Source organism: Dendrobates tinctorius, unplaced genomic scaffold, assembly GCF_039654945.1.
Source record: "Dendrobates tinctorius isolate UK_male_01 unplaced genomic scaffold, ASM3965494v1 ptg000011l, whole genome shotgun sequence".
Classification (NCBI taxonomy): Eukaryota; Metazoa; Chordata; class Amphibia; order Anura; family Dendrobatidae; genus Dendrobates; species Dendrobates tinctorius.
The window spans coordinates 46,781,828-46,808,031 of NW_027361679.1; the positions used below are offsets into that span (position 1 = coordinate 46,781,828).

General features: G+C 44.0%; 35 non-coding genes across 35 annotated transcripts; all 35 read right to left on the minus strand.

Annotated features, from left to right (window-relative positions):
* Positions 1 to 392: 392 nt before the first annotated feature.
* On the minus strand, positions 393 to 464 carry TRNAA-CGC (transfer RNA alanine (anticodon CGC)). The gene has a single exon. It is a non-coding gene; the product is annotated as a tRNA-Ala (tRNA).
* A 131-nt stretch (positions 465 to 595) lies between these two features.
* TRNAA-UGC (transfer RNA alanine (anticodon UGC)) lies at positions 596 to 667 on the minus strand. The gene has a single exon. It is a non-coding gene; the product is annotated as a tRNA-Ala (tRNA).
* Positions 668 to 1,590: 923 nt separating this feature from the next.
* TRNAA-CGC (transfer RNA alanine (anticodon CGC)) lies at positions 1,591 to 1,662 on the minus strand. The gene has a single exon. It is a non-coding gene; the product is annotated as a tRNA-Ala (tRNA).
* A 131-nt stretch (positions 1,663 to 1,793) lies between these two features.
* TRNAA-UGC (transfer RNA alanine (anticodon UGC)) lies at positions 1,794 to 1,865 on the minus strand. The gene has a single exon. It is a non-coding gene; the product is annotated as a tRNA-Ala (tRNA).
* Positions 1,866 to 2,790: 925 nt separating this feature from the next.
* TRNAA-CGC (transfer RNA alanine (anticodon CGC)) lies at positions 2,791 to 2,862 on the minus strand. Its single transcript has one exon. It is a non-coding gene; the product is annotated as a tRNA-Ala (tRNA).
* A 131-nt stretch (positions 2,863 to 2,993) lies between these two features.
* TRNAA-UGC (transfer RNA alanine (anticodon UGC)) lies at positions 2,994 to 3,065 on the minus strand. The gene has a single exon. It is a non-coding gene; the product is annotated as a tRNA-Ala (tRNA).
* Positions 3,066 to 3,989: 924 nt separating this feature from the next.
* TRNAA-CGC (transfer RNA alanine (anticodon CGC)) lies at positions 3,990 to 4,061 on the minus strand. The gene has a single exon. It is a non-coding gene; the product is annotated as a tRNA-Ala (tRNA).
* A 131-nt stretch (positions 4,062 to 4,192) lies between these two features.
* On the minus strand, positions 4,193 to 4,264 carry TRNAA-UGC (transfer RNA alanine (anticodon UGC)). The gene has a single exon. It is a non-coding gene; the product is annotated as a tRNA-Ala (tRNA).
* Positions 4,265 to 5,187: 923 nt separating this feature from the next.
* TRNAA-CGC (transfer RNA alanine (anticodon CGC)) lies at positions 5,188 to 5,259 on the minus strand. Its single transcript has one exon. It is a non-coding gene; the product is annotated as a tRNA-Ala (tRNA).
* Positions 5,260 to 5,390: 131 nt separating this feature from the next.
* TRNAA-UGC (transfer RNA alanine (anticodon UGC)) lies at positions 5,391 to 5,462 on the minus strand. Its single transcript has one exon. It is a non-coding gene; the product is annotated as a tRNA-Ala (tRNA).
* A 923-nt stretch (positions 5,463 to 6,385) lies between these two features.
* Positions 6,386 to 6,457, minus strand: TRNAA-UGC (transfer RNA alanine (anticodon UGC)). Its single transcript has one exon. It is a non-coding gene; the product is annotated as a tRNA-Ala (tRNA).
* Positions 6,458 to 6,588: 131 nt separating this feature from the next.
* On the minus strand, positions 6,589 to 6,660 carry TRNAA-UGC (transfer RNA alanine (anticodon UGC)). The gene has a single exon. It is a non-coding gene; the product is annotated as a tRNA-Ala (tRNA).
* A 923-nt stretch (positions 6,661 to 7,583) lies between these two features.
* On the minus strand, positions 7,584 to 7,655 carry TRNAA-UGC (transfer RNA alanine (anticodon UGC)). Its single transcript has one exon. It is a non-coding gene; the product is annotated as a tRNA-Ala (tRNA).
* A 131-nt stretch (positions 7,656 to 7,786) lies between these two features.
* TRNAA-UGC (transfer RNA alanine (anticodon UGC)) lies at positions 7,787 to 7,858 on the minus strand. The gene has a single exon. It is a non-coding gene; the product is annotated as a tRNA-Ala (tRNA).
* A 923-nt stretch (positions 7,859 to 8,781) lies between these two features.
* TRNAA-CGC (transfer RNA alanine (anticodon CGC)) lies at positions 8,782 to 8,853 on the minus strand. Its single transcript has one exon. It is a non-coding gene; the product is annotated as a tRNA-Ala (tRNA).
* A 131-nt stretch (positions 8,854 to 8,984) lies between these two features.
* On the minus strand, positions 8,985 to 9,056 carry TRNAA-UGC (transfer RNA alanine (anticodon UGC)). Its single transcript has one exon. It is a non-coding gene; the product is annotated as a tRNA-Ala (tRNA).
* A 923-nt stretch (positions 9,057 to 9,979) lies between these two features.
* Positions 9,980 to 10,051, minus strand: TRNAA-CGC (transfer RNA alanine (anticodon CGC)). Its single transcript has one exon. It is a non-coding gene; the product is annotated as a tRNA-Ala (tRNA).
* A 1,126-nt stretch (positions 10,052 to 11,177) lies between these two features.
* TRNAA-CGC (transfer RNA alanine (anticodon CGC)) lies at positions 11,178 to 11,249 on the minus strand. Its single transcript has one exon. It is a non-coding gene; the product is annotated as a tRNA-Ala (tRNA).
* Positions 11,250 to 11,380: 131 nt separating this feature from the next.
* TRNAA-UGC (transfer RNA alanine (anticodon UGC)) lies at positions 11,381 to 11,452 on the minus strand. Its single transcript has one exon. It is a non-coding gene; the product is annotated as a tRNA-Ala (tRNA).
* A 924-nt stretch (positions 11,453 to 12,376) lies between these two features.
* On the minus strand, positions 12,377 to 12,448 carry TRNAA-CGC (transfer RNA alanine (anticodon CGC)). The gene has a single exon. It is a non-coding gene; the product is annotated as a tRNA-Ala (tRNA).
* Positions 12,449 to 12,579: 131 nt separating this feature from the next.
* Positions 12,580 to 12,651, minus strand: TRNAA-UGC (transfer RNA alanine (anticodon UGC)). Its single transcript has one exon. It is a non-coding gene; the product is annotated as a tRNA-Ala (tRNA).
* A 923-nt stretch (positions 12,652 to 13,574) lies between these two features.
* Positions 13,575 to 13,646, minus strand: TRNAA-CGC (transfer RNA alanine (anticodon CGC)). Its single transcript has one exon. It is a non-coding gene; the product is annotated as a tRNA-Ala (tRNA).
* A 131-nt stretch (positions 13,647 to 13,777) lies between these two features.
* Positions 13,778 to 13,849, minus strand: TRNAA-UGC (transfer RNA alanine (anticodon UGC)). The gene has a single exon. It is a non-coding gene; the product is annotated as a tRNA-Ala (tRNA).
* Positions 13,850 to 14,772: 923 nt separating this feature from the next.
* On the minus strand, positions 14,773 to 14,844 carry TRNAA-CGC (transfer RNA alanine (anticodon CGC)). Its single transcript has one exon. It is a non-coding gene; the product is annotated as a tRNA-Ala (tRNA).
* Positions 14,845 to 14,975: 131 nt separating this feature from the next.
* Positions 14,976 to 15,047, minus strand: TRNAA-UGC (transfer RNA alanine (anticodon UGC)). The gene has a single exon. It is a non-coding gene; the product is annotated as a tRNA-Ala (tRNA).
* Positions 15,048 to 15,970: 923 nt separating this feature from the next.
* Positions 15,971 to 16,042, minus strand: TRNAA-CGC (transfer RNA alanine (anticodon CGC)). The gene has a single exon. It is a non-coding gene; the product is annotated as a tRNA-Ala (tRNA).
* A 131-nt stretch (positions 16,043 to 16,173) lies between these two features.
* Positions 16,174 to 16,245, minus strand: TRNAA-UGC (transfer RNA alanine (anticodon UGC)). Its single transcript has one exon. It is a non-coding gene; the product is annotated as a tRNA-Ala (tRNA).
* A 1,106-nt stretch (positions 16,246 to 17,351) lies between these two features.
* On the minus strand, positions 17,352 to 17,423 carry TRNAA-UGC (transfer RNA alanine (anticodon UGC)). Its single transcript has one exon. It is a non-coding gene; the product is annotated as a tRNA-Ala (tRNA).
* Positions 17,424 to 18,347: 924 nt separating this feature from the next.
* TRNAA-CGC (transfer RNA alanine (anticodon CGC)) lies at positions 18,348 to 18,419 on the minus strand. Its single transcript has one exon. It is a non-coding gene; the product is annotated as a tRNA-Ala (tRNA).
* Positions 18,420 to 18,550: 131 nt separating this feature from the next.
* Positions 18,551 to 18,622, minus strand: TRNAA-UGC (transfer RNA alanine (anticodon UGC)). The gene has a single exon. It is a non-coding gene; the product is annotated as a tRNA-Ala (tRNA).
* A 923-nt stretch (positions 18,623 to 19,545) lies between these two features.
* Positions 19,546 to 19,617, minus strand: TRNAA-CGC (transfer RNA alanine (anticodon CGC)). The gene has a single exon. It is a non-coding gene; the product is annotated as a tRNA-Ala (tRNA).
* A 131-nt stretch (positions 19,618 to 19,748) lies between these two features.
* Positions 19,749 to 19,820, minus strand: TRNAA-UGC (transfer RNA alanine (anticodon UGC)). The gene has a single exon. It is a non-coding gene; the product is annotated as a tRNA-Ala (tRNA).
* A 1,106-nt stretch (positions 19,821 to 20,926) lies between these two features.
* On the minus strand, positions 20,927 to 20,998 carry TRNAA-UGC (transfer RNA alanine (anticodon UGC)). The gene has a single exon. It is a non-coding gene; the product is annotated as a tRNA-Ala (tRNA).
* Positions 20,999 to 21,922: 924 nt separating this feature from the next.
* On the minus strand, positions 21,923 to 21,994 carry TRNAA-CGC (transfer RNA alanine (anticodon CGC)). Its single transcript has one exon. It is a non-coding gene; the product is annotated as a tRNA-Ala (tRNA).
* A 131-nt stretch (positions 21,995 to 22,125) lies between these two features.
* Positions 22,126 to 22,197, minus strand: TRNAA-UGC (transfer RNA alanine (anticodon UGC)). Its single transcript has one exon. It is a non-coding gene; the product is annotated as a tRNA-Ala (tRNA).
* Between the last annotated feature and the right edge of the window lie 4,007 nt (positions 22,198 to 26,204).

A 26,204-nucleotide genomic window follows, 5' to 3' on the forward strand; every position in this document is an offset into this window, starting at 1 on the left:
GGTTTAGGTTTGATCCCAATGAAGTTGAGCTGTCTTTTTTCAGAGTGGATGGTGAATACAGGAGGCAGGGGTAGAGCAAACCTTGGCTGGTAAGTGGTGAAAAAAGCAAATATCTTTGAGACTATATAATCTAAAGTCTCCTATATTTGCGTGTACTATTGATTTTGGCCAAGTTTGTTGAATGTCCAGTTCCCATTCAAGTCATTTTACTGAGTGGGAAAAAGTGTTGCCCGTGGCTTAGGCAGTGTTAAGACCTTGCAATCGAGAAAGCCTTGTCCTGCCAAGTGACATGGCAAAGCAATCAGTTTAAGAGGCAGAGATTCCTTGCGAGTCTTGACACTTAGCTTGAGTGGTGTGCTAGCCAAAGATGTCTAGCCATATTTGAAAAAGGTTGGAGATGCTTGGGATTGAACCCAGCACCTCATACATGCGAAGCATGCGCTCTACCACTGAGCTACATCCCCAAAAGTGTACGGGAAGCCTGGAGCACTCACACGTATTTACTTCACACAGCGGCTGCAGGAAGCGAACAAGGGTGAGAAAAAGTGACCACCAAATGGAAGTGCGTTCCTTGCACATACATGCAGGCTGGCCATGGAGATGCCGGGGATTGAACCCAGGGCCTCACACATGCAAAGCGTGCGCTCTACCACTGAGCTACATCCCCAGTTACGAACTGTGTGAAAATGCAAGTTTTTTTTTTCAAACCAAGAATAACTTGCCATTTTGGAGTCGAGAGTAGTAACTGTACTTTCAAGTAACTTTTCAGAATACGCTGCAGTGTGTGTACATGGGAAATCAGACTATTTCTGACCCTTATATGTCTTGTATTCTGCATTTTCACCGGTTCTACCCTCTGCAAACTCTAGCTCTACATTGTCAATTGACTCCAGGCTTTTGGGAGGAGACTAGCAACTCTGGGCTCTACCATATACAGCGCAGCACAGAGAGAAGGTTTCCCGGCCTTCATTAGTCAACACACAGACAAACGCAGCAGAAGTGTGGAGTATATGACAGAGTAATAGTAATCAGTGTAGATGGTGAATCCAGCTCTAGGTTAAAGTAAAAGACGCGTGATTAAGCTCAGCACAATCCTTCTGATTGTCCCTCTGCCAGTTTTCTCACCTTCCCGCCTCCTATATCATTAGCATAAAGTCTAAAAAGCTGTGCAACCCAATGTCAAGGTGTGTTGGTGGGAGGTTTAGGTTTGATCCCAATGAAGTTGAGCTGTCTCTTTTCAGAGTGGATGGTGAATACAGGAGGCAGGGGTAGAGCAAACCTTGGCTGGTAAGTGGTGAAAAAAGCAAATATCTTTGAGACTATATAATCTAAAGTCTCCTATATTTGCGTGTACTATTGATTTTGGCCAAGTTTGTTGAATGTCCAGTTCCCATTCAAGTCATTTTACTGAGTGGGAAAAAGTGTTGCCCGTGGCTTAGGCAGTGTTAAGACCTTGCAATCGAGAAAGCCTTGTCCTGCCAAGTGACATGGCAAAGCAAACAGTTTAAGCGGCAGAGATTCCTTGCGAGTCTTGACACTTAGCTTGAGTGGTGTGCTAGCCAAAGATGTCTAGCCATATTTGAAAAAGGTTGGAGATGCTGGGGATTGAACCCAGCACCTCATACATGCGAAGCATGCGCTCTACCACTGAGCTACATCCCCAAAAGTGTAGCGGAAGCCTGGAGCACTCACACGTATTTACTTCACACAGCGGCTGCAGGAAGCGAACAAGGGTGAGAAAAAGTGACCACCAAAAGGAAGTGCATTCCTTGCACATACATGCAGGCTGGCCATGGAGATGCCAGGGATTGAACCCAGGGCCTCACACATGCAAAGCGTGCGCTCTACCACTGAGATACATCCCCAGTTACGAACTGTGTGAAAATGCAATTTTTTTTTTTTTCAAACCTAGAATAACTTGCCATTTTGGAGTCCAGAGTAGTAACTGTACTTTCAAGTAACTTTTCAGAATACGCTGCAGTGTGTGTACATGGGAAATCAGACTATTTCTGACCCTTATATGTCTTGTATTCTGCATTTTCACCGGTTCTCCCCTCTGCAAACTCTAGCTCTACATTGTCAATTGACTCCAGGCTTTTGGGAGGAGACTAGCAACTCTGGGCTCTACCATATACAGCGCAGCACACAGAGAAGGTTTCCTGGCCTTCATTAGTCAACACACAGACAAACGCAGCAGAAGTGTGGAGTATATGACAGAGCAATAGTAATCAGTGTACATGGTGAATCCAGCTCTAGGTTAAAGTAAAAGACGCGTGATTAAGCTAAGCACAATCCTTCTGATTGTCCCTCTGCCAGTTTTCTCACCTTCCCGCCTCCTATATCATTAGCATAAAGTCTAAAAAGCTGTGCAACCCAATGTCAAGGTGTGTTGGTGGGAGGTTTAGGTTTGATGCCAATGAAGTTGAGCTGTCTTTTTTCAGAGTGGATGGTGAATACAGGAGGCAGGGGTAGAGCAAACCTTGGCTGGTAAGTGGTGAAAAAAGCAAATATCTTTGAGACTATATAATCGAAAGTCTTCTATATTTGCTTGTACTATTGATTTTGGCCAAGTTTGTTGAATGTCCAGTTCCCACTCAAGTCATTTTACTGAGTGGGAAAAAGTGTTGCCCGTGGCTTAGGCAGTGTTAAGACCTTGCAATCGAGAAAGCCTTGTCCTGCCAAGTGACATGGCAAAGCAAACAGTTTAAGCGGCAGAGATTCCTTGCGAGTCTTGACACTTAGCTTGAGTGGTGTGCTAGCCAAAGATGTCTAGCCATATTTGAAAAAGGTTGGAGATGCTGGGGATTGAACCCAGGACCTCATACATGCGAAGCATGCGCTCTACCACTGAGCTACATCCCCACAAGAGTACAGGGAGCCTGGAGCAATCACACGTATTTACTTCACACAGCGGCTGCAGGAAGCGAACAAGGGTGAGAAAAAGTGACCACCAAAAGGAAGTGCGTTCCTTGCACATACATGCAGGATGACCATGGATATGCCGGGGATTGAACCCCGGGCCTCACACATGCAAAGCGTGCGCTCTACCACTAAGCTACATCCCCAGTTACGAACTGTGTGAAAATGCAAGTTTTTTTTTTTCAAACCTATAATAACTTGCCATTTTGGAGTCGAGAGTAGTAACTGTACTTTCAAGTAACTTTTCAGAATACGCTGCAGTGTGTGTACATGGGAAATCAGACTATTTCTGACCCTTATATGTCTTGTATTCTGCATTTTCACCGGTTCTCCCCTCTGCAAACTCTAGCTCTACATTGTCAATTGACTCCAGGCTTTTGGGAGGAGACTAGCAACTCTGGGCTCTACCATATACAGCGCAGCACACAGAGAAGGTTTCCTGGCCTTCATTAGTCAACACACAGACAAACGCAGCAGAAGTGTGGAGTATATGACAGAGCAATAGTAATCAGTGTAGATGGTGAATCCAGCTCTAGGTTAAAGTAAAAGACGCGTGATTAAGCTCAGCACAATCCTTCTGATTGTCCCTCTGCCAGTTTTCTCACCTTCCCGCCTCCTATATCATTAGCATAAAGTCTAAGAAGCTGTGCAATCCAATGTCAAGGTGTGTTGGTGGGAGGTTTAGGTTTGATCCCAATGAAGTTGAGCTGTCTTTTTTCAGAGTGGATGGTGAATACAGGAGGCAGGGGTAGAGCAAACCTTGGCTGGTAAGTGGTGAAAAAAGCAAATATCTTTGAGACTATATAATCGAAAGTCTCCTATATTTGCGTGTACTATTGATTTTGGCCAAGTTTGTTGAATGTCCAGTTCCCATTCAAGTCATTTTACTGAGTGGGAAAAAGTGTTGCCCGTGGCTTAGGCAGTGTTAAGACCTTGCAATCGAGAAAGCCTTGTCCTGCCAAGTGACATGGCAAAGCAAACAGTTTAAGCGGCAGAGATTCCTTGCGAGTGTTGACACTTAGCTTGAGTGGTGTGCTAGCCAAAGATGTCTAGCCATATTTGAAAAAGGTTGGAGATGCTGGGGATTGAACCCAGCACCTCATACATGCGAAGCATGCGCTCTACCACTGAGCTACATCCCCAAAAGTGTACGGGAAGCCTGGAGCACTCACACGTATTTACTTCACACAGCGGCTGCAGGAAGCGAACAAGGGTGAGAAAAAGTGACCACCAAAAGGAAGTGCGTTCCTTGCACATACATGCAGGCTGACCATGCAGATGCCGGGGATTGAACCCGGGTCCTCACACATGCAAAGAGTGCACTCTATCACTGAGCTACATCCCCAGTTTCTAACTGTGTGAAAATGCAAGTTTTTTTTTTCAAACCAAGAATAACTTGCCATTTTGGAGTCGAGAGTAGTAACTGTACTTTCAAGTAACTTTTCAGAATACGCTGCAGTGTGTGTACATGGGAAATCAGACTATTTCTGACCCTTATATGTCTTGTATTCTGCATTTTCACCGGTTCTACCCTCTGCAAACTCTAGCTCTACATTGTCAATTGACTCCAGGCTTTTGGGAGGAGACTAGCAACTCTGGGCTCTACCATATACAGCGCAGCACAGAGAGAAGGTTTCCCGGCCTTCATTAGTCAACACACAGACAAACGCAGCAGAAGTGTGGAGTATATGACAGAGTAATAGTAATCAGTGTAGATGGTGAATCCAGCTCTAGGTTAAAGTAAAAGACGCGTGATTAAGCTCAGCACAATCCTTCTGATTGTCCCTCTGCCAGTTTTCTCACCTTCCCGCCTCCTATATCATTAGCATAAAGTCTAAAAAGCTGTGCAACCCAATGTCAAGGTGTGTTGGTGGGAGGTTTAGGTTTGATCCCAATGAAGTTGAGCTGTCTTTTTTCAGAGTGGATGGTGAATACAGGAGGCAGGGGTAGAGCAAACCTTGGCTGGTAAGTGGTGAAAAAAGCAAATATCTTTGAGACTATATAATCGAAAGTCTCCTATATTTGCGTGTACTATTGATTTTGGCCAAGTTTGTTGAATGTCCAGTTCCCATTCAAGTCATTTTACTGAGTGGGAAAAAGTGTTGCCCGTGGCTTAAGCAGTGTTAAGACCTTGCATTCGAGAAAGCCTTGTCCTGCCAAGTGACATGGCAAAGCAAACAGTTTAAGCGGCAGAGATTCCTTGCGAGTCTTGACACTTAGCTTGAGTGGTGTGCTAGCCAAAGATGTCTAGCCATATTTGAAAAAGGTTGGAGATGCTGGGGATTGAACCCAGGACCTCATACATGCGAAGCATGCGCTCTACCACTGAGCTACATCCCCAAAAGTGTACGGGAAGCCTGGAGCACTCACACGTATTTACTTCACACAGCGGCTGCAGGAAGCGAACAAGGGTGAGAAAAAGTGACCACCAAATGGAAGTGCGTTCCTTGCACATACATGCAGGCTGGCCATGGAGATGCCGGGGATTGAACCCGGGGCCTCACACATGCAAAGCGTGCGCTCTCCCACTGAGCTACATCCCCAGTTACGAACTGTGTGAAAATGCAAGTTTTTTTTTTCAAACCAAGAATAACTTGCCATTTTGGAGTCGAGAGTAGTAACTGTACTTTCAAGTAACTTTTCAGAATACGCTGCACTGTGTGTACATGGGAAATCAGACTATTTCTGACCCTTATATGTCTTGTATTCTGCATTTTCACCGGTTCTACCCTCTGCAAACTCTAGCTCTACATTGTCAATTGACTCCAGGCTTTTGGGAGGAGACTAGCAACTCTGGGCTCTACCATATACAGCGCAGCACAGAGAGAAGGTTTCCTGGCCCTCATTAGTCAACACACAGACAAACGCAGCAGAAGTGTGGAGTATATGACAGAGCAATAGTAATCAGTGTAGATGGTGAATCCAGCTCTAGGTTAAAGTAAAAGACGCGTGATTAAGCTCAGCACAATCCTTCTGATTGTCCCTCTGCCAGTTTTCTCACCTTCCCGCCTCCTATATCATTAGCATTAAGTCTAAAAAGCTGTGCAACCCAATGTCAAGGTGTGTTGGTGGGAGGTTTAGGTTTGATCCCAATGAAGTTGAGCTGTCTTTTTTCAGAGTGGATGGTGAATACAGGAGGCAGGGGTAGAGCAAACCTTGGCTGGTAAGTGGTGAAAAAAGCAAATATCTTTGAGACTATATAATCGAAAGTCTCCTATATTTGCGTGTACTATTGATTTTGGCCAAGTTTGTTGAATGTCCAGTTCCCATTCAAGTCATTTTACTGAGTGGGAAAAAGTGTTGCCCGTGGCTTAGGCAGTGTTAAGACCTTGCATTCGAGAAAGCCTTGTCCTGCCAAGTGACATGGCAAAGCAAACAGTTTAAGCGGCAGAGATTCCTTGCGAGTCTTGACACTTAGCTTGAGTGGTGTGCTAGCCAAAGATGTCTAGCCATATTTGAAAAAGGGTGGAGATGCTGGGGATTGAATCCAGGACCTCATACATGCAAAGCATGCGCTCTACCACTGAGCTACATCCCCAAAAGTGTACGGGAAGCCTGGAGCACTCACACGTATTTACTTCACACAGCGGCTGCAGGAAGCGAACAAGGGTGAGAAAAAGTGACCACCAAATGGAAGTGCGTTCCTTGCACATACATGCAGGCTGGCCATGGAGATGCCGGGGATTGAACCCGGGGCTTCACACATGCAAAGCGTGCGCTCTACCACTGAGCTACATCCCCAGTTACGAACTGTGTGAAAATGCAAGTTTTTTTTTTCAAACCTAGAATAACTTGCCATTTTGGAGTCGAGAGTAGTAACTGTACTTTCAAGTAACTTTTCAGAATACGCTGCAGTGTGTGTACATGGGAAATCAGACTATTTCTGACCTTTATATGTCTTGTATTCTGCATTTTCACCGGTTCTCCCCTCTGCAAACTCTAGCTCTACCTTGTCAATTGACTCCAGGCTTTTGGGAGGAGACTAGCAACTCTGGGCTCTACCATATACAGTGCAGCACACAGAGAAGGTTTCCTGGCCTTCATTAGTCAACACACAGACAAACGCAGCAGAAGTGTGGAGTATATGACAGAGCAATAGTAATCAGTGTAGATGGTGAATCCAGCTCTAGGTTAAAGTAAAAGACGCGTGATTTAGCTCAGCACAATTCTTCTGATTGTCCCTCTGCCAGTTTTCTCACCTTCCCGCCTCCTATATCATTAGCATAAAGTCTAAAAAGCTGTGCCACCCAATGTCAAGGTGTGTTGGTGGGAGGTTTAGGTTTGATCCCAATGAAGTTGAGCTGTCTTTTTTCAGAGTGGATGGTGAATACAGGAGGCAGGGGTAGAGCAAACCTTGGCTGGTAAGTGGTGAAAAAAGTAAATATCTTTGAGAATATATAATCAAAAGTCTCCTATATTTGCGTGTACTATTGATTTTGGCCAAGTTTGTTGAATGTCCAGTTCCCATTCAAGTCATTTTACTGAGTGGGAAAAAGTGTTGCCCGTGGCTTAGGCAGTGTTAAGACCTAGCAATCGAGAAAGCCTTGTCCTGCCAAGTGACATGTCAAAGAAAACAGGTTAAGCGGCAGAGATTCCTTGCGAGTCTTGACACTTAGCTTGAGTGGTGCGCTAGCCAAAGATGTCTAGCCATATTTGAAAAAGGTTGTAGATGCTGGGTATTGAACCCAGGACGTCATACATGCAAAGCATGCGCTCTACCACTGAGCTACATCCCCAAAAGTGTACCAGAACCCTGGAGCACTCACACGTATTTACTTCACACAGCGGCTGCAGGAAGCGAACCAGGGTGAGAAAAAGTGACCACCAAAAGGAAGTGCGTTCCTTGCACATACATGCAGGATGACCATGCAGATGCCGGGGATTGAACCCGGGTCCTCACACATGCAAAGAGTGCACTCTATCACTGAGCTACATCCCCAGTTTCTAACTGTGTGAAAATGCAAGTTTTTTTTTTCAAACCTAGAATAACTTGCCATTTTGGAGTCAAGAGCAGTAACTGTACTTTCAAGTAAATTTTCAGAATATGCTGCAGTGTGTGTACATGGGAAATCAGACTATTTCTGACCCTTATATGTCTTGTATTCTGCATTTTCACCGGTTCTCCCCTCTGCAAACTCTAGCTCTACATTGTCAATTGACTCCAGGCTTTTGGGAGGAGACTAGCAACTCTGGGCTCTACCATATACAGCGCAGCACACAGAGAAGGTTTCCTGGCCTTCATTAGTCAACACACAGACAAACACAGCAGAAGTGTGGAGTATATGACAGACCAATAGTAATCAGTGTAGATGGTGAATCCAGCTCTAGGTTAAAGTAAAAGACGCGTGATTAAACTCAGCACAATCCTTCTGATTGTCCCTCTGCCAGTTTTCTCACCTTCCTACCTCCTATATCATTAGCATAAAGTCTAAAAAGCTGTGCAACCCAATGTCAAGGTGTGTTGGTGGGAGGTTTAGGTTTGGTCCCAATGAAGTTGAGCTGTCTTTTTTCAGAGTGGATGGTGAATACAGGAGGCAGGGGTAGAGCAAACCTTGGCTGGTAAGTGGTGAAAAAAGCAAATATCTTTGAGACTATATAATCGAAAGTCTCCTATATTTGCGTGTACTATTGATTTTGGCCAAGTTTGTTGAATGTCCAGTTCCCATTCAAGTCATTTTACAGAGTGGGAAAAAGTGTTGCCCGTGGCTTAGGCAGTGTTAAGACCTTGCAATCGAGAAAGCCTTGTCCTGCCAAGTGACATGGCAAAGCAAACAGTTTAAGCGGCAGAGATTCCTTGCGAGTCTTGACACTTAGCTTGAGTGGTGTGCTAGCCAAAGATGTCTAGCCATATTTGAAAAAGGTTGGAGATGCTGGGGATTGAACCCAGGTCCTCATACATGCGAAGCATGCGCTCTACCACTGAGCTACATCCCCAAAAGTGTACCAGAAGCCTGGAGCACTCACACGTATTTACTTCACACAGCGGCTGCAGGAAGCAAACCAGGGTGAGAAAAAGTGACCACCAAAAGGAAGTGCGTTCCTTGCACATACATGCAGGCTGGCCATGGAGATGCCAGGGATTGAACCCGGGGCCTCAAACATGCAAAGCTTGCGCTCTACCACTGAGCTACATCCCCAGTTACGAACTGTGTGAAAATGCAAGTTTTTTTTTTCAAACCTAGAATAACTTGCCATTTTGGAGTCGAGAGTAGTAACTGTACTTTCAAGTAACTTTTCAGAATACGCTGCAGTGTGTGTACATGGGTAATCAGACTATTTCTGACCCTTATATGTCTTGTATTCTGCATTTTCACCGGTTCTCCCCTCTGCAAACTCTAGCTCTACATTGTCAATTGACTCCAGGCTTTTGGGAGGAGACTAGCAACTCTGGGCTCTACCATATACAGCGCAGCACACAGAGAAGGTTTCCTGGCCTTCATTAGTCAACACACAGACAAACGCAGCAGAAGTGTGGAGTATATGACAGAGCAATAGTAATCAGTGTAGATGGTGAATCCAGCTCTAGGTTAAAGTAAAAGACGCGTGATTAAGCTCAGCACAATTCTTCTGATTGTCCCTCTGCCAGTTTTCTCACCTTCCCGCCTCCTATATCATTAGCATAAAGTCTAAAAAGCTGTGCAACCCAATGTCAAGGTGTGTTGGTGGGAGGTTTAGGTTTGATCCCAATGAAGTTAAGCTGTCTTTTTTCAGAGTGGATGGTGAATACAGGAGGCAGGGGTAGAGCAAACCTTGGCTGGTAAGTGGTGAAAAAAGTAAATATCTTTGAGAATATATAATCAAAAGTCTCCTATATTTGCGTGTACTATTGATTTTGGCCAAGTTTGTTGAATGTCCAGTTCCCATTCAAGTCATTTTACTGAGTGGGAAAAAGTGTTGCCCGTGGCTTAGGCAGTGTTAAGACCTAGCAATCGAGAAAGCCTTGTCCTGCCAAGTGACATGGCAAAGAAAACAGTTTAAGTGGCAGAGATTCCTTGCGAGTCTTGACACTTAGCTTGAGTGGTGCGCTAGCCAAAGATGTCTAGCCATATTTGAAAAAGGTTGGAGATGCTGGGTATTGAACCCAGGACCTCATACATGCGAAGCATGCGCTCTACCACTGAGCTACATCCCCAAAAGTGTACCGGAAGCCTGGAGCACTCACACGTATTTACTTCACACAGCGGCTGCAGGAAGCGAACCAGGGTGAGAAAAAGTGACCACCAAAAGGAAGTGCGTTCCTTGCACATACATGCAGGCTGGCCATGGAGATGCCAGGAATTGAACCCGGGGCCTCACACATGCATAGCGTGCGCTCTACCACTGAGGTACATCCCCAGTTACGAACTGTGTGAAAATGCAAGTTTTTTTTTTCAAACCCAGAATAACTTGCCATTTTGGAGTCGAGAGTAGTAACTGTACTTTCAAGTAACTTTTCAGAATACGCTGCAGTGTGTGTACATGGGAAATCAGACTATTTCTGACCCTTATATGTCTTGTATTCTGCATTTTCACCGGTTCTCCCCTCTGCAAACTCTAGCTCTACATTGTCAATTGACTCCAGGCTTTTGGGAGGAGACTAGCAACTCTGGGCTCTACCATATACAGCGCAGCACACAGAGAAGGTTTCCTGGCCTTCATTAGTCAACACACAGACAAATGAAGCAGAAGTGTGGAGTATATGACAGAGCAATAGTAATCAGTGTAGATGGTGAATCCAGCTCTAGGTTAAAGTAAAAGATGCGTGATTAAGCTCAGCACAATCCTTCTGATTGTCCCTCTGCCAGTTTTCTCACCTTCCCGCCTCCTATATCATTAGCATAAAGTCTAAAAAGCTGTGCAAACCAATGTCAAGGTGTGTTGGTGGGAGGTTTAGGTTTGATCCCAATGAAGTTGAGCTGTCTTTTTTCAGAGTGGATGGTGAATACAGGAGGCAGGGGCAGAGCAAACCTTGGCTGGTAAGTGGTGAAAAAAGCAAATATCTTTGAGACTATATAATCGAAAGTCTCCTTTATTTGTGTGTACTATTGATTTTGGCCAAGTTTGTTGAATGTCCAGTTCCCATTCAAGTCATTTTACTGAGTGGGAAAAAGTGTTGCCCGTGGCTTAGGCAGTGTTAAGACCTTGCAATCGAGAAAGCCTTGTCCTGCCAAGTGACATGGCAAAGCAAACAGTTTAAGCGGCAGAGATTCCTTGCGAGTCTTGACACTTAGCTTGAGTGGTGCGCTAGCCAAAGACGTCTAGCCATATTTGAAAAAGGTTGGAGATGCTGGGGATTGAACCCAGGAACTCAAACATGCGAAGCATGCGCTCTACCACTGAGCTACATCCCCAAAAATGTACCGGAAGCCTAGAGCACTCACACGTATTTACTTCACACAGCGGCTGCAGGAAGCGAACAAGGGTGAGAAAAAGTGACCACCAAAAGGAAGTGCATTCCTTGCACATACATGCAGGCTGGCTATGGAGATGCCGGGGATTGAACCCTGGGCCTCACACATGCAAAGCGTGCGCTCTACCACTGAGCTACATCCCCAGCTACCAACTGTGTGAAAATGCAAGTTTTTTTTTTTCAAACCTAGAATAATTTGCCATTTTGGAGTCGAGAGTAGCAACTGTACTTTCAAGTAACTTTTCAGAATACGCTGCAGTGTATGTACATGGGAAATCAGACTATTTCTGACCCTTATATGTCTTGTATTCTGCATTTTCACCTGTTCTCCCCTCTGCAAACTCTAGCTCTACATTGCCAATTGACTCCAGGCTTTTGGGAGGAGACTAGCAACTCTGGGCTCTACCATATACAGCGCAGCACACAGAGAAGGTTTCCTGGCCTTCATTAGTCAACACACAGACAAACACAGCAGAAGTGTGGACTATATGACAGAGCAAGAGTAATCAGTGTAGATGGTGAATCCAGCTCTAGGTTAAAGTAAAAGACACGTGATTAAGCTCAGCACAATCCTTCTGATTGTCCCTCTGCCAGTTTTGTCACCTTCCCGCCTCCTATATCATTAGCATAAAGTCTAAAAAGCTGCGCCACCCAATGTCAAGGTGTGTTGGTGGGAGGTTTAAGTTTGATCCCAATGAAGTTGAGCTGTCTTTTTTCAGCGTGGATGGTGAATACAGGAGGCAGGGGTAGAGCAAATCTTGGCTGGTAAGTGGTGAAAAAAGCAAATATCTTTGAGACTATATAATCGAATGTCTCCTTTATTTGCATGTACTATTGATTTTGGCCAAGTTTGTTGAATGTCCAGTTCCCATTCAAGTCATTTTACTGAGTGGGAAAAAGTCTTGCCCGTGGCTTAGGCAGTGTTAAGACCTTGCAATCGAGAAAGCCTTGTCCTGCCAAGAGACATGGCAAAGCAAACAGTTTAAGCGGCAGAGATTCCTTGCGAGTCTTGACACTTAGCTTGAGTGGTGTGCTAGCCAAAGATGTCTAGCCATATTTGAAAAAGGTTGGAGATGCTGGGGATTGAACCCAGCACCTCATACATGCGAAGCATGCGCTCTACCACTGAGCTACATCCCCAAAAGTGTACGGGAAGCCTGGAGCACTCACACGTATTTACTTCACACAGCGGCTGCAGGAAGCGAACAAGGGTGAGAAAAAGTGACCACCAAATGGAAGTGCGTTCCTTGCACATACATGCAAGCTGGCCATGGAGATGCCGGGGATTGAACCCCGGGCCTCACACATGCAAAGCGTGCGCTCTAGCACTGAGCTACATCCCCAGTTACGAACTGTGTGAAAATGCAAGTTTTTTTTTTCAAACCAAGAATAACTTGCCATTTTGGAGTCGAGAGTAGTAACTGTACTTTCAAGTAACTTTTCAGAATACGCTGCAGTGTGTGTACATGGGAAATCAGACTATTTCTGACCCTTATATGTCTTGTATTCTGCATTTTCACCGGTTCTACCCTCTGCAAACTCTAGCTCTACATTGTCAATTGACTCCAGGCTTTTGGGAGGAGACTAGCAACTCTGGGCTCTACCATATACAGCGCAGCACAGAGAGAAGGTTTCCCGGCCTTCATTAGTCAACACACAGACAAACGCAGCAGAAGTGTGGAGTATATGACAGAGCAATAGTAATCAGTGTAGATGGTGAATCCAGCTCTAGGTTAAAGTAAAAGACGCGTGATTAAGCTCAGCACAATCTTTCTGATTGTCCCTCTGCCAGTTTTCTCACCTTCCCGCCTCCTATATCATTAGCATAAAGTCTAAAAAGCTGTGCAACCCAATGTCAAGGTGTGTTGGTGGGAGGTTTAGGTTTGATCCCAATGAAGTTGAGCTGTCTTTTTTCAGAGTGGATGGTGAATACAGGAGGCAGGGGTAGAGCAAACCTTGGCTGGTAAGTGGTGAAAAAAGCAAATATCTTTGAGACTATATAATCGAAAGTCTCCTATATTTGCGTGTACTATTGATTTTGGCCAAGTTTGTTGAATGTCCAGTTCCCATTCAAGTCATTTTACTGAGTGGGAAAAAGTGTTGCCCGTGGCTTAGGCAGTGTTAAGACCTTGCATTCGAGAAAGCCTTGTCCTGCCAAGTGACATGGCAAAGCAAACAGTTTAAGCGGCAGAGATTCCTTGCGAGTCTTGACACTTAGCTTGAGTGGTGTGCTAGCCAAAGATGTCTAGCCATATTTGAAAAAGGTTGGAGATGCTGGGGATTGAACCCAGGACCTCATACATGCGAAGCATGCGCTCTACCACTGAGCTACATCCCCAAAAGTGTACGGGAAGCCTGGAGCACTCACACGTATTTACTTCACACAGCGGCTGCAGGAAGCGAACAAGGGTGAGAAAAAGTGACCACCAAATGGAAGTGCGTTCCTTGCACATACATGCAGGCTGGCCATGGAGATGCCGGGGATTGAACCCAGGGCCTCACACATGCAAAGCGTGCGCTCTACCACTGAGCTACATCCCCAGTTACGAACTGTGTGAAAATGCAAGTTTTTTTTTTCAAACCAAGAATAACTTGCCATTTTGGAGTCGAGAGTAGTAACTGTACTTTCAAGTAACTTTTCAGAATACGCTGCAGTGTGTGTACATGGGAAATCAGACTATTTCTGACCCTTATATGTCTTGTATTCTGCATTTTCACCGGTTCTACCCTCTGCAAACTCTAGCTCTACATTGTCAATTGACTCCAGGCTTTTGGGAGGAGACTAGCAACTCTGGGCTCTACCATATACAGCGCAGCACAGAGAGAAGGCTTCCCGGCCTTCATTAGTCAACACACAGACAAACGCAGCAGAAGTGTGGAGTATATGACAGAGCAATAGTAATCAGTGTAGATGGTGAATCCAGCTCTAGGTTAAAGTAAAAGACGCGTGATTAAGCTCAGCACAATCCTTCTGATTGTCCCTCTGCCAGTTTTCTCACATTCCCGCCTCCTATATCATTAGCATAAAGTCTAAAAAGCTGTGCAACCCAATGTCAAGGTGTGTTGGTGGGAGGTTTAGGTTTGATCCCAATGAAGTTGAGCTGTCTTTTTTCAGAGTGGATGGTGAATACAGGAGGCAGGGGTAGAGCAAACCTTGGCTGGTAAGTGGTGAAAAAAGCAAATATCTTTGAGACTATATAATCGAAAGTCTCCTATATTTGCGTGTACTATTGATTTTGGCCAAGTTTGTTGAATGTCCAGTTCCCATTCAAGTCATTTTACTGAGTGGGAAAAAGTGTTGCCCGTAGCTTAGGCAGTGTTAAGACCTTGCAATCGAGAAAGCCTTGTCCTGCCAAGTGACATGGCAAAGCAAACAGTTTAAGCGGCAGAGATTCCTTGCGAGTCTTGACACTTAGCTTGAGTGGTGTGCTAGCCAAAGATGTCTAGCCATATTTGAAAAAGGTTGGAGATGCTGGGGATTGAACCCAGGACCTCATACATGCGAAGCATGCGCTCTACCACTGAGCTACATCCCCAAAAGTGTACGGGAAGCCTGGAGCACTCACACGTATTTACTTCACACAGCGGCTGCAGGAAGCGAACAAGGGTGAGAAAAAGTGACCACGAAATGGAAGTGCGTTCCTTGCACATACATGCAGGCTGGCCATGGAGATGCCTGGGATTGAACCCGGGGCCTCACACATGCAAAGCGTGCGCTCTACCACTGAGCTACATCCCCAGTTACGAACTGTGTGAAAATGCAAGTTTTTTTTTTCAAACCAAGAATAACTTGCCATCTTGGAGTCGAGAGTAGTAACTGTACTTTCAAGTAACTTTTCAGAATACGCTGCAGTGTGTGTACATGGGAAATCAGACTATTTCTGACCCTTATATGTCTTGTATTCTGCATTTTCACCGGTTCTACCCTCTGCAAACTCTAGCTCTACATTGTCAATTGACTCCAGGCTTTTGGGAGGAGACTAGCAACTCTGGGCTCTACCATATACAGCGCAGCACAGAGAGAAGGTTTCCTGGCCTTCATTAGTCAACACACAGACAAACGCAGCAGAAGTGTGGAGTATATGACAGAGCAATAGTAATCAGTGTAGACGGTGAATCCAGCTCTAGGTTAAAGTAAAAGACGCGTGATTGAGCTCAGCACAATCCTTCTGATTGTCCCTCTGCCAGTTTTCTCACCTTCCCGCCTCCTATATCATTAGCATAAAGTCTAAAAAGCTGTGCAACCCAATGTCAAGGTGTGTTGGTGGGAGGTTTAGGTTTGATCCCAATGAAGTTGAGCTGTCTTTTTTCAGAGTGGATGGTGAATACAGGAGGCAGGGGTAGAGCAAACCTTGGCTGGTAAGTGGTGAAAAAAGCAAATATCTTTGAGACTATATAATCGAAAGTCTCCTATATTTGCGTGTACTATTGATTTTGGCCAAGTTTGTTGAATGTCCAGTTCCCATTCAAGTCATTTTACTGAGTGGGAAAAAGTGTTGCCCGTAGCTTAGGCAGTGTTAAGATCTTGCATTCGAGAAAGCCTTGTCCTGCCAAGTGACATGGCAAAGCAAACAGTTTAAGCGGCAGAGATTCCTTGCGAGTCTTGACACTTAGCTTGAGTGGTGTGCTAGCCAAAGATGTCTAGCCATATTTGAAAAAGGGTGGAGATGCTGGGGATTGAACCCAGGACCTCATACATGCGAAGCATGCGCTCTACCACTGAGCTACATCCCCAAAAGTGTACGGGAAGCCTGGAGCACTCACACGTATTTACTTCACACAGCGGCTGCAGGAAGCGAACAAGGGTGAGAAAAAGTGACCACCAAATGGAAGTGCGTTCCTTGCACATACATGCAGGCTGGCCATGGAGATGCCGGGGATTGAACCCAGGGCTTCACACATGCAAAGCATGCGCTCTACCACTGAGCTACATCCCCAGTTACAAACTGTGTGAAAATGCAAGTTTTTTTTTTCAAACCTAGAATAACTTGCCATTTTGGAGTCGAGAGTAGTAACTGTACTTTCAAGTAACTTTTCAGAATACGCTGCAGTGTGTGTACATGGGAAATCAGACTATTTCTGACCCTTATATGTCTTGTATTCTGCATTTTCACCGGTTCTCCCCTCTGCAATCTCTAGCTCTACCTTGTCAATTGACTCCAGGCTTTTGGGAGGAGACTAGCAACTCTGGGCTCTACCATATACAGTGCAGCACACAGAGAAGGTTTCCTGGCCTTCATTAGTCAACACACAGACAAACGCAGCAGAAGTGTGGAGTATATGACAGAGCAATAGTAATCAGTGTAGATGGTGAATCCAGCTCTAGGTTAAAGTAAAAGACGCGTGATTTAGCTCAGCACAATTCTTCTGATTGTCCCTCTGCCAGTTTTCTCACCTTCCCGCCTCCTATATCATTAGCATAAAGTCTAAAAAGCTGTGCCACCCAATGTCAAGGTGTGTTGGTGGGAGGTTTAGGTTTGATCCCAATGAAGTTGAGCTGTCTTTTTTCAGAGTGGATGGTGAATACAGGAGGCAGGGGTAGAGCAAACCTTGGCTGGTAAGTGGTGAAAAAAGTAAATATCTTTGAGAATATATAATCAAAAGTCTCCTATATTTGCGTGTACTATTGATTTTGGCCAAGTTTGTTGAATGTCCAGTTCCCATTCAAGTCATTTTACTGAGTGGGAAAAAGTGTTGCCCGTGGCTTAGGCAGTGTTAAGACCTAGCAATCGAGAAAGCCTTGTCCTGCCAAGTGACATGTCAAAGAAAACAGTTTAAGCGGCAGAGATTCCTTGCGAGTCTTGACACTTAGCTTGAGTGGTGCGCTAGCCAAAGATGTCTAGCCATATTTGAAAAAGGTTGGAGATGGTGGGGATTGAACTCAGGACCTCATACATGTGAGCTACATCCCCAAAAGTGTACCGGAAGCCTGGAGCACTCACACGTATTTACTTCACACAGCGGCTGCAGGAAGCGAACAAGGGTGAGAAAAAGTGACCACCAAAAACAAGTGCATTCCTTGCACATACAAGCAGGCTGACCATGGAGATGCCGGGGATTGAACCAGGGGCCTCACACATGCAAAGCGTGCGCTCTACCACTAAGCTACATCCCCAGTTATGAACTGTGTGAAAATGCAAGTTTTTTTTTTTCAAACCTAGAATAACTTGCCATTTTGGAGTCGAGAGTAGTAACTGTACTTTCAAGTAACTTTTCAGAATACGTTGCAGTGTGTGTACATGGGAAATCAGACTATTTCTGACCCTTATATGTCTTGTATTCTGCATTTTCACCGGTTCTCCCCTCTGCAAACTCTAGCTCTACATTGTCAATTGACTCCAGGCTTTTGGGAGGAGACTAGCAACTCTGGGCTCTACCATATACAGCGCAGCACACAGAGAAGGTTTCCTGGCCTTCATTAGTCAGCACACAGACAAACGCAGCAGAAGTGTGGAGTATATGACAGAGCAATAGTAATCAGTGTAGATGGTGAATCCAGCTCTTGGTTAAAGTAAAAGACGCGTGATTAAGCTCAGCACAATCCTTCTGATTGTCCCTCTGCCAGTTTTCTCACCTTCCCGCCTCCTATATCATTAGCATAAAGTCTAAAAAGCTGTGCCACCCAATGTCAAGGTGTGTTGGTGGGAGGTTTAAGTTTGATCCCAATGAAGTTGAGCTGTCTTTCTTCAGAGTGGATGGTGAATACAGGAGGAAGGGGTAGAGCAAACCTTGGCTGGTAAGTGGTGAAAAAAGCAAATATCTTTGAGACTATATAATCGAAAGTCTCCTTTATTTGCGTGTACTATTGATTTTGGACAAGTTTGTTGAATGTCCAGTTCCCATTCAAGTCATTTTACTGAGTGGGAAAAAGTGTTGCCCGTGGCTTAGGCAGTGTTAAGACCTTGCAATCGAGAAACCCTTGTCCTGCCAAGTGACATGGCAAAGCAAACAGTTTAAGCGGCAGAGATTCCTTGCGAGTCTTGACACTTAGCTTGAGTGGTGCGCTAGCCAAAGATGTCTAGCCATATTTGAAAAAGGTTGGAGATGCTGGGTATTGAACCCAGGACCTCATACATGCGAAGCATGCACTCTACCACTGAGCTACATCCCCAAAAGTGTACTGGAATCTTGGAGCACTCACACGTATTTACTTCACACAACGGATGCAAGAAGCGAACAAGGGTGAGAAAAAGTGACTACCAAAAGGAAGTGCGTTCCTTGCACATACATGCAGGATGGCCATGGAGATGCCGGGGATTGAACCCGGGGCCTCACACATGCAAAGCGTGCGCTCTACCACTGAGCTACATCCCCAGTTACGAACTGTGTGAAAATGCAAGTTTTTTTTTTCAAACCAAGAATAACTTGCCATTTTGGAGTCGAGAGTAGTAACTGTACTTTCAAGTAACTTTTCAGAATACGCTGCAGTGTGTGTACATGGGAAATCAGACTATTTCTGACCCTTATATGTCTTGTATTCTGCATTTTCACCGGTTCTACCCTCTGCAAACTCTAGCTCTACATTGTCAATTGACTCCAGGCTTTTGGGAGGAGACTAGCAACTCTGGGCTCTACCATATACAGCGCAGCACAGAGAGAAGGTTTCCTGGCCTTCATTAGTCAACACACAGACAAACGCAGCAGAAGTGTGGAGTATATGACAGAGCAATAGTAATCAGTGTAGATGGTGAATCCAGCTCTAGGTTAAAGTAAAAGACGCGTGATTAAGCTCAGCACAATCCTTCTGATTGTCCCTCTGCCAGTTTTCTCACCTTCCCGCCTCCTATATCATTAGCATAAAGTCTAAAAAGCTGTGCAACCCAATGTCAAGGTGTGTTGGTGGGAGGTTTAGGTTTGATCCCAATGAAGTTGAGCTGTCTTTTTTCAGAGTGGATGGTGAATACAGGAGGCAGGGGTAGAGCAAACCTTGGCTGGTAAGTGGTGAAAAAAGCAAATATCTTTGAGACTATATAATCGAAAGTCTCCTATATTTGCGTGTACTATTGATTTTGGCCAAGTTTGTTGAATGTCCAGTTCCCATTCAAGTCATTTTACTGAGTGGGAAAAAGTGTTGCCCGTAGCTTAGGCAGTGTTAAGATCTTGCATTCGAGAAAGCCTTGTCCTGCCAAGTGACATGGCAAAGCAAACAGTTTAAGCGGCAGAGATTCCTTGCGAGTCTTGACACTTAGCTTGAGTGGTGTGCTAGCCAAAGATGTCTAGCCATATTTGAAAAAGGGTGGAGATGCTGGGGATTGAACCCAGGACCTCATACATGCGAAGCATGCGCTCTACCACTGAGCTACATCCCCAAAAGTGTACGGGAAGCCTGGAGCACTCACACGTATTTACTTCACACAGCGGCTGCAGGAAGCGAACAAGGGTGAGAAAAAGTGACCACCAAATGGAAGTGCGTTCCTTGCACATACATGCAGGCTGGCCATGGAGATGCCGGGGATTGAACCCAGGGCTTCACACATGCAAAGCATGCGCTCTACCACTGAGCTACATCCCCAGTTACAAACTGTGTGAAAATGCAAGTTTTTTTTTTCAAACCTAGAATAACTTGCCATTTTGGAGTCGAGAGTAGTAACTGTACTTTCAAGTAACTTTTCAGAATACGCTGCAGTGTGTGTACATGGGAAATCAGACTATTTCTGACCCTTATATGTCTTGTATTCTGCATTTTCACCGGTTCTCCCCTCTGCAATCTCTAGCTCTACCTTGTCAATTGACTCCAGGCTTTTGGGAGGAGACTAGCAACTCTGGGCTCTACCATATACAGTGCAGCACACAGAGAAGGTTTCCTGGCCTTCATTAGTCAACACACAGACAAACGCAGCAGAAGTGTGGAGTATATGACAGAGCAATAGTAATCAGTGTAGATGGTGAATCCAGCTCTAGGTTAAAGTAAAAGACGCGTGATTTAGCTCAGCACAATTCTTCTGATTGTCCCTCTGCCAGTTTTCTCACCTTCCCGCCTCCTATATCATTAGCATAAAGTCTAAAAAGCTGTGCAACCCAATGTCAAGGTGTGTTGGTGGGAGGTTTAGGTTTGATCCCAATGAAGTTGAGCTGTCTTTTTTCAGAGTGGATGGTGAATACAGGAGGCAGGGGTAGAGCAAACCTTGGCTGGTAAGTGGTGAAAAAAGTAAATATCTTTGAGAATATATAATCAAAAGTCTCCTATATTTGCGTGTACTATTGATTTTGGCCAAGTTTGTTGAATGTCCAGTTCCCATTCAAGTCATTTTACTGAGTGGGAAAAAGTGTTGCCCGTGGCTTAGGCAGTGTTAAGACCTAGCAATCGAGAAAGCCTTGTCCTGCCAAGTGACATGTCAAAGAAAACAGTTTAAGCGGCAGAGATTCCTTGCGAGTCTTGACACTTAGCTTGAGTGGTGCGCTAGCCAAAGATGTCTAGCCATATTTGAAAAAGGTTGGAGATGGTGGGGATTGAACTCAGGACCTCATACATGTGAGCTACATCCCCAAAAGTGTACCGGAAGCCTGGAGCACTCACACGTATTTACTTCACACAGCGGCTGCAGGAAGCGAACAAGGGTGAGAAAAAGTGACCACCAAAAACAAGTGCATTCCTTGCACATACAAGCAGGCTGACCATGGAGATGCCGGGGATTGAACCAGGGGCCTCACACATGCAAAGCGTGCGCTCTACCACTAAGCTACATCCCCAGTTATGAACTGTGTGAAAATGCAAGTTTTTTTTTTTCAAACCTAGAATAACTTGCCATTTTGGAGTCGAGAGTAGTAACTGTACTTTCAAGTAACTTTTCAGATTACGTTGCAGTGTGTGTACATGGGAAATCAGACTATTTCTGACCCTTATATGTCTTGTATTCTGCATTTTCACCGGTTCTCCCCTCTGCAAACTCTAGCTCTACATTGTCAATTGACTCCAGGCTTTTGGGAGGAGACTAGCAACTCTGGGCTCTACCATATACAGCGCAGCACACAGAGAAGGTTTCCTGGCCTTCATTAGTCAGCACACAGACAAACGCAGCAGAAGTGTGGAGTATATGACAGAGCAATAGTAATCAGTGTAGATGGTGAATCCAGCTCTTGGTTAAAGTAAAAGACGCGTGATTAAGCTCAGCACAATCCTTCTGATTGTCCCTCTGCCAGTTTTCTCACCTTCCCGCCTCCTATATCATTAGCATAAAGTCTAAAAAGCTGTGCCACCCAATGTCAAGGTGTGTTGGTGGGAGGTTTAAGTTTGATCCCAATGAAGTTGAGCTGTCTTTCTTCAGAGTGGATGGTGAATACAGGAGGAAGGTGTAGAGCAAACCTTGGCTGGTAAGTGGTGAAAAAAGCAAATATCTTTGAGACTATATAATCGAAAGTCTCCTTTATTTGCGTGTACTATTGATTTTGGACAAGTTTGTTGAATGTCCAGTTCCCATTCAAGTCATTTTACTGAGTGGGAAAAAGTGTTGCCCGTGGCTTAGGCAGTGTTAAGACCTTGCAATCGAGAAACCCTTGTCCTGCCAAGTGACATGGCAAAGCAAACAGTTTAAGCGGCAGAGATTCCTTGCGAGTCTTGACACTTAGCTTGAGTGGTGCGCTAGCCAAAGATGTCTAGCCATATTTGAAAAAGGTTGGAGATGCTGGGTATTGAACCCAGGACCTCATACATGCGAAGCATGCACTCTACCACTGAGCTACATCCCCAAAAGTGTACCGGAATCTTGGAGCACTCACACGTATTTACTTCACACAACGGATGCAAGAAGCGAACAAGGGTGAGAAAAAGTGACTACCAAAAGGAAGTGCGTTCCTTGCACATACATGCAGGATGGCCATGGAGATGCAGGGGATTGAACGCGGGGCCTCACACATGCAAAGCGTGCGCTCTACCACTGAGCTACATCCCCAGTTACTAACTGTGTGAAAATGCAAGTTTTTTTTTTCAAACCTAGAATAACTTGCCATTTTGGAGTCGAGAGTAGTAACTGTACTTTCAAGTAACTTTTCAGAATACGCTGCAGTGTGTGTACATGGGTAATCAGACTATTTCTGACCCTTATATGTCTTGTATTCTGCATTTTCACCGGTTCTCCCCTCTGCAAACTCTAGCTCTACATTGTCAATTGACTCCAGGCTTTTGGGAGGAGACTAGCAACTCTGGGCTCTACCATATACAGCGCAGCACACAGAGAAGGTTTCCTGACCTTCATTAGTCAACACACAGACAAACGCAGCAGAAGTGTGGAGTATATGACAGAGCAATAGTAATCAGTGTAGATGGTGAATCCAGCTCTAGGTTAAAGTAAAAGACGCGTGATTAAGCTCAGCACAATCCTTCTGATTGTCCCTCTGCCAGTTTTCTCACCTTCCCGACCTCCTATATAATTAGCATAAAGTCTAAAAGGCTGTGCCACCCAATGTCAACATGTGTTGGTGGGAGGTTTAAGTTTGATCCCAATGAAGTTGAGCTGTCTTTTTTCAGAGTGGATGGTGAATACAGGAGGCAGGGGTAGAGCAAACCTTGGCTGTTTAGTGGTGAAAAAAGCAAATATCTTTGAGACTATATAATCGAAAGTCTCCTTTATTTGCGTGTACTATTGATTTTGGCCAAGTTTGTTGAATGTCCAGTTCCCATTCAATTGCAAAAAAAGGGGGAGACAAAAAAGTGCAATAGGGTCTTATCCACGTTACAAAAGACAGTATATCATGAAATATGCTCACCTGGTTAGGATGAGATAAGAGCGTGTAGGTAGCGGCTGCTGCAGATCCACAGGTCTTCAGTGACCAAAGAAATGATGAATCCAAAGGGAGTTTGTAGCTATATTCCGCGCTGCCGCTTTAGACAAATTCCAGGAGAATGCTGTATGATTGCAGTGGTTTTATTCTACGCGTTTCAGGGGTCTCATGCCCCCTTCATCAGGAAATACCACAAATACATACAGGTATCACAGACATAAATAGGTTTGTAAGGATGCTGGATTTCAAAAAAATGAGCGCCAACAAGTCAGATTTTTTTGACTATGGAATACTTTCAGAATCGACTGGCCTCTAGAGAACGCCTGATTAAACAGACAATTGGTTGTGTTGAACCCAGCTCTGCTGTGGATCTGAATCAACACATATTTACTGATGAAGAAACTAGAAATCTTCGTAAAATATTTTATAGTTTCAAGGAAGCACTTAAAGAAGAACTTCACTTTCATCTGGATGCTCATTTTCTCTCGATTTATTTGAGAGAAAATATCTGCCCCAGAGGTCTCAGAATAATGCATGAATCACCTTTTCCGGATGACTGTGAGTTCACAAATGACTGGAATAATATTGTAAATAATTGCATGTCAGAAATGTTATCTGCCCTCTTTAAAAAGAGGTCCCAGCTTTGCGATATAGCAACAATTAAGATCAAACAAATCTACAATGATCTTTTACCGTTTATAGCGCACCCAGAATATAGGAAAATAAATTCAAATGTGACGACATTTATTATGCAGCTAGAAAATGACACGATAATGAAGAAATCCAAAAAATTACAGAGGGACAGGGAAGATTATAAACGAAAAAACAATAACGAGAATAAGAACTTAAAGAGCAATTGTTTAATTGCCTCTACTAAAAATGATTCTGCTTCACTACAGCCTATTAATAAACAGACCTATACTGTATCTCTTACAGAAATAAAGAAATCAAATGGTGATTCGGGTGGATCTAGCCCACAACCCCTCCATACCAAAACTCCTATTACTAATCTGGACAATAATTCTGTCTCCAGTATCCCCCCAGATAATATGAGTACTCCAAAATCCTCTGGCAAAGCTCTTAATAAGAGTTTTCTTAATCACTCCCAAACCCTGCTTGAAGCAAGGGAACACCTTGAAAAGATTAAAATTCAGATTAAAAAAAACATTGCTGATAAGGAAATGGAAAAAGTAAAAATGTCCTCCACCTTCAAAAATTCTTGTCCACCCACGAAAGGGGGCAATGTTTCCCTATCGGTATCTTCCCCCCTTCCCATTTCATTACTGGATTTATCTATACATGATACTACACCAAGCATGCTTTTACCCTCTCAACCTTTCAATACTAATGAGCTTGATACTGTGAATATTCCCACAACAAGTGCTATTACTTCCTCAGAAATTATTAATACCATTATACTGGATAACTCCAATGTTTCCAAAAATGGTATTGTGCCTTTTTTACCCTGTGCTCTCAAGAGCACACCTCAAATAGATCAGTTCTTTCTTCCAAAAAAAGGAAAAAGAAAAAATGCTTTAGAGGAACAAGAGGTGGGAGAAAAAAAGAAAGGAAAAATACTACCTTAACAAATAGTGAGGAGGGTCATGCTTCTAATATTTTTAATTTATCAGATTATGATCTTACCAGTAGTGAGACAGCCCTTCTCTCCAAAGGATTATCCTTCTGCCCTAATAATAAATCGAAGGATTTTGACCTCTTTTTGGACTTGCAGATTTTTATTAGAAAATTAACTCTCAAAAGACATTTTGCTAAAAACACCACAAAGGATTCTGCTGAAATGGATGAAGATGTTCATGATCTTTTTCATCTCGATGTACCTTATAAATCTAATTTTTATCCCCTTGAGGACAAAAGTCATCAGATTAATGCCTTCAGAGATATTGTACAAAAAGAGTTTGAAAAAATAACACGGAGGGGCATTAGTAAAAGGAAGAAACCTAATCTTAATAGACAAGAGAAACAAGCATTGAAATCCCTTTCTCTTAACAGTTTGATTGTGATTAGACAGGCTGACAAAGGTGGTGGGATTGTAATCCAAAATCGATGTGACTACATTAATGAAGCTCATAGAATTTTATCTGATACTAGCTACTACATTAAAAGCTCATTTAGCGATTATTCTAAATCTATTATAGCCTATAATGCTTTAATCATCGAGGGTCTTTCCCAGAATATTTTCAATTATAAAGAAAAAAAGTTTTTAAGCATTAAAAACCCAAGCATTCCTTTTTTTTATCACTTACCTAAAGTACATAAAGGTCTTTGCAATCCTCCTGGCAGACCGATAATTGCTGGTATTAAAGGGGGTTTTACACTAAGCAATATCGCTAGCAATATCGCTAAAACGTCACCGATTTTGTGACGTTATAGCGATATTGCTAACGATATCGCTATGTGTGATACTTACCAGCGACCGGCTCCCCCGCTGTCCATCGCTGATCGCGCGAGAATGTCCGGCTCCATTTCTCGTCGGGCGCTTCCTGCTGGGCTTCCTGCTGTGACGACGAGCGACGCTGGACGCGGGCAGGAGGACGCAGGATCGCTGTGTGTGAAAGGTGAGTATCGTGCGCTGCGTCGCTGCTGCATCGCAGTGAGATCTTTCTGTATGAAAGCTCACTAGCGATCACTTAGCGATGCACCAGCGATCCTGACCGGGTCGGATCGCTCGTCGGATCGCTGGTGCATCGCTAAATGTAAAAGGGCCTTAACTCTCTAACCTCTAATCTAGCTCATTACATTGATAGGATTATGTTACCGCATGTATTTGAATTAAAAAGTCACCTCAGAGACTCAACTCATCTATTGTATCTACTCCAAGAAATCACTTGGAAACCACAATATGTTTTCATTACTATGGATGTGACTGCACTTTATTCTAATATTCCACATGATGTAGGTGTGAATTGTTTTCATCATTTTTTAAAATCTGACATTAGACTTTCTTTGGCTCAAAAGGATTTTATTTTAAAAGGTATTGATTTTATATTGAAAAATAATTTTTTTACCTTTGAAAAAATATTTTATCAACAAGTTAAGGGGACCGCAATGGGCTCGAAGGTAGCACCTACTTTCGCTAACCTTTTCATGGGGATTTTTGAAAATTCCTTTATTTTGAATGAAAATTGGAGCAAAAATATTATTTTTTATAAAAGATTCA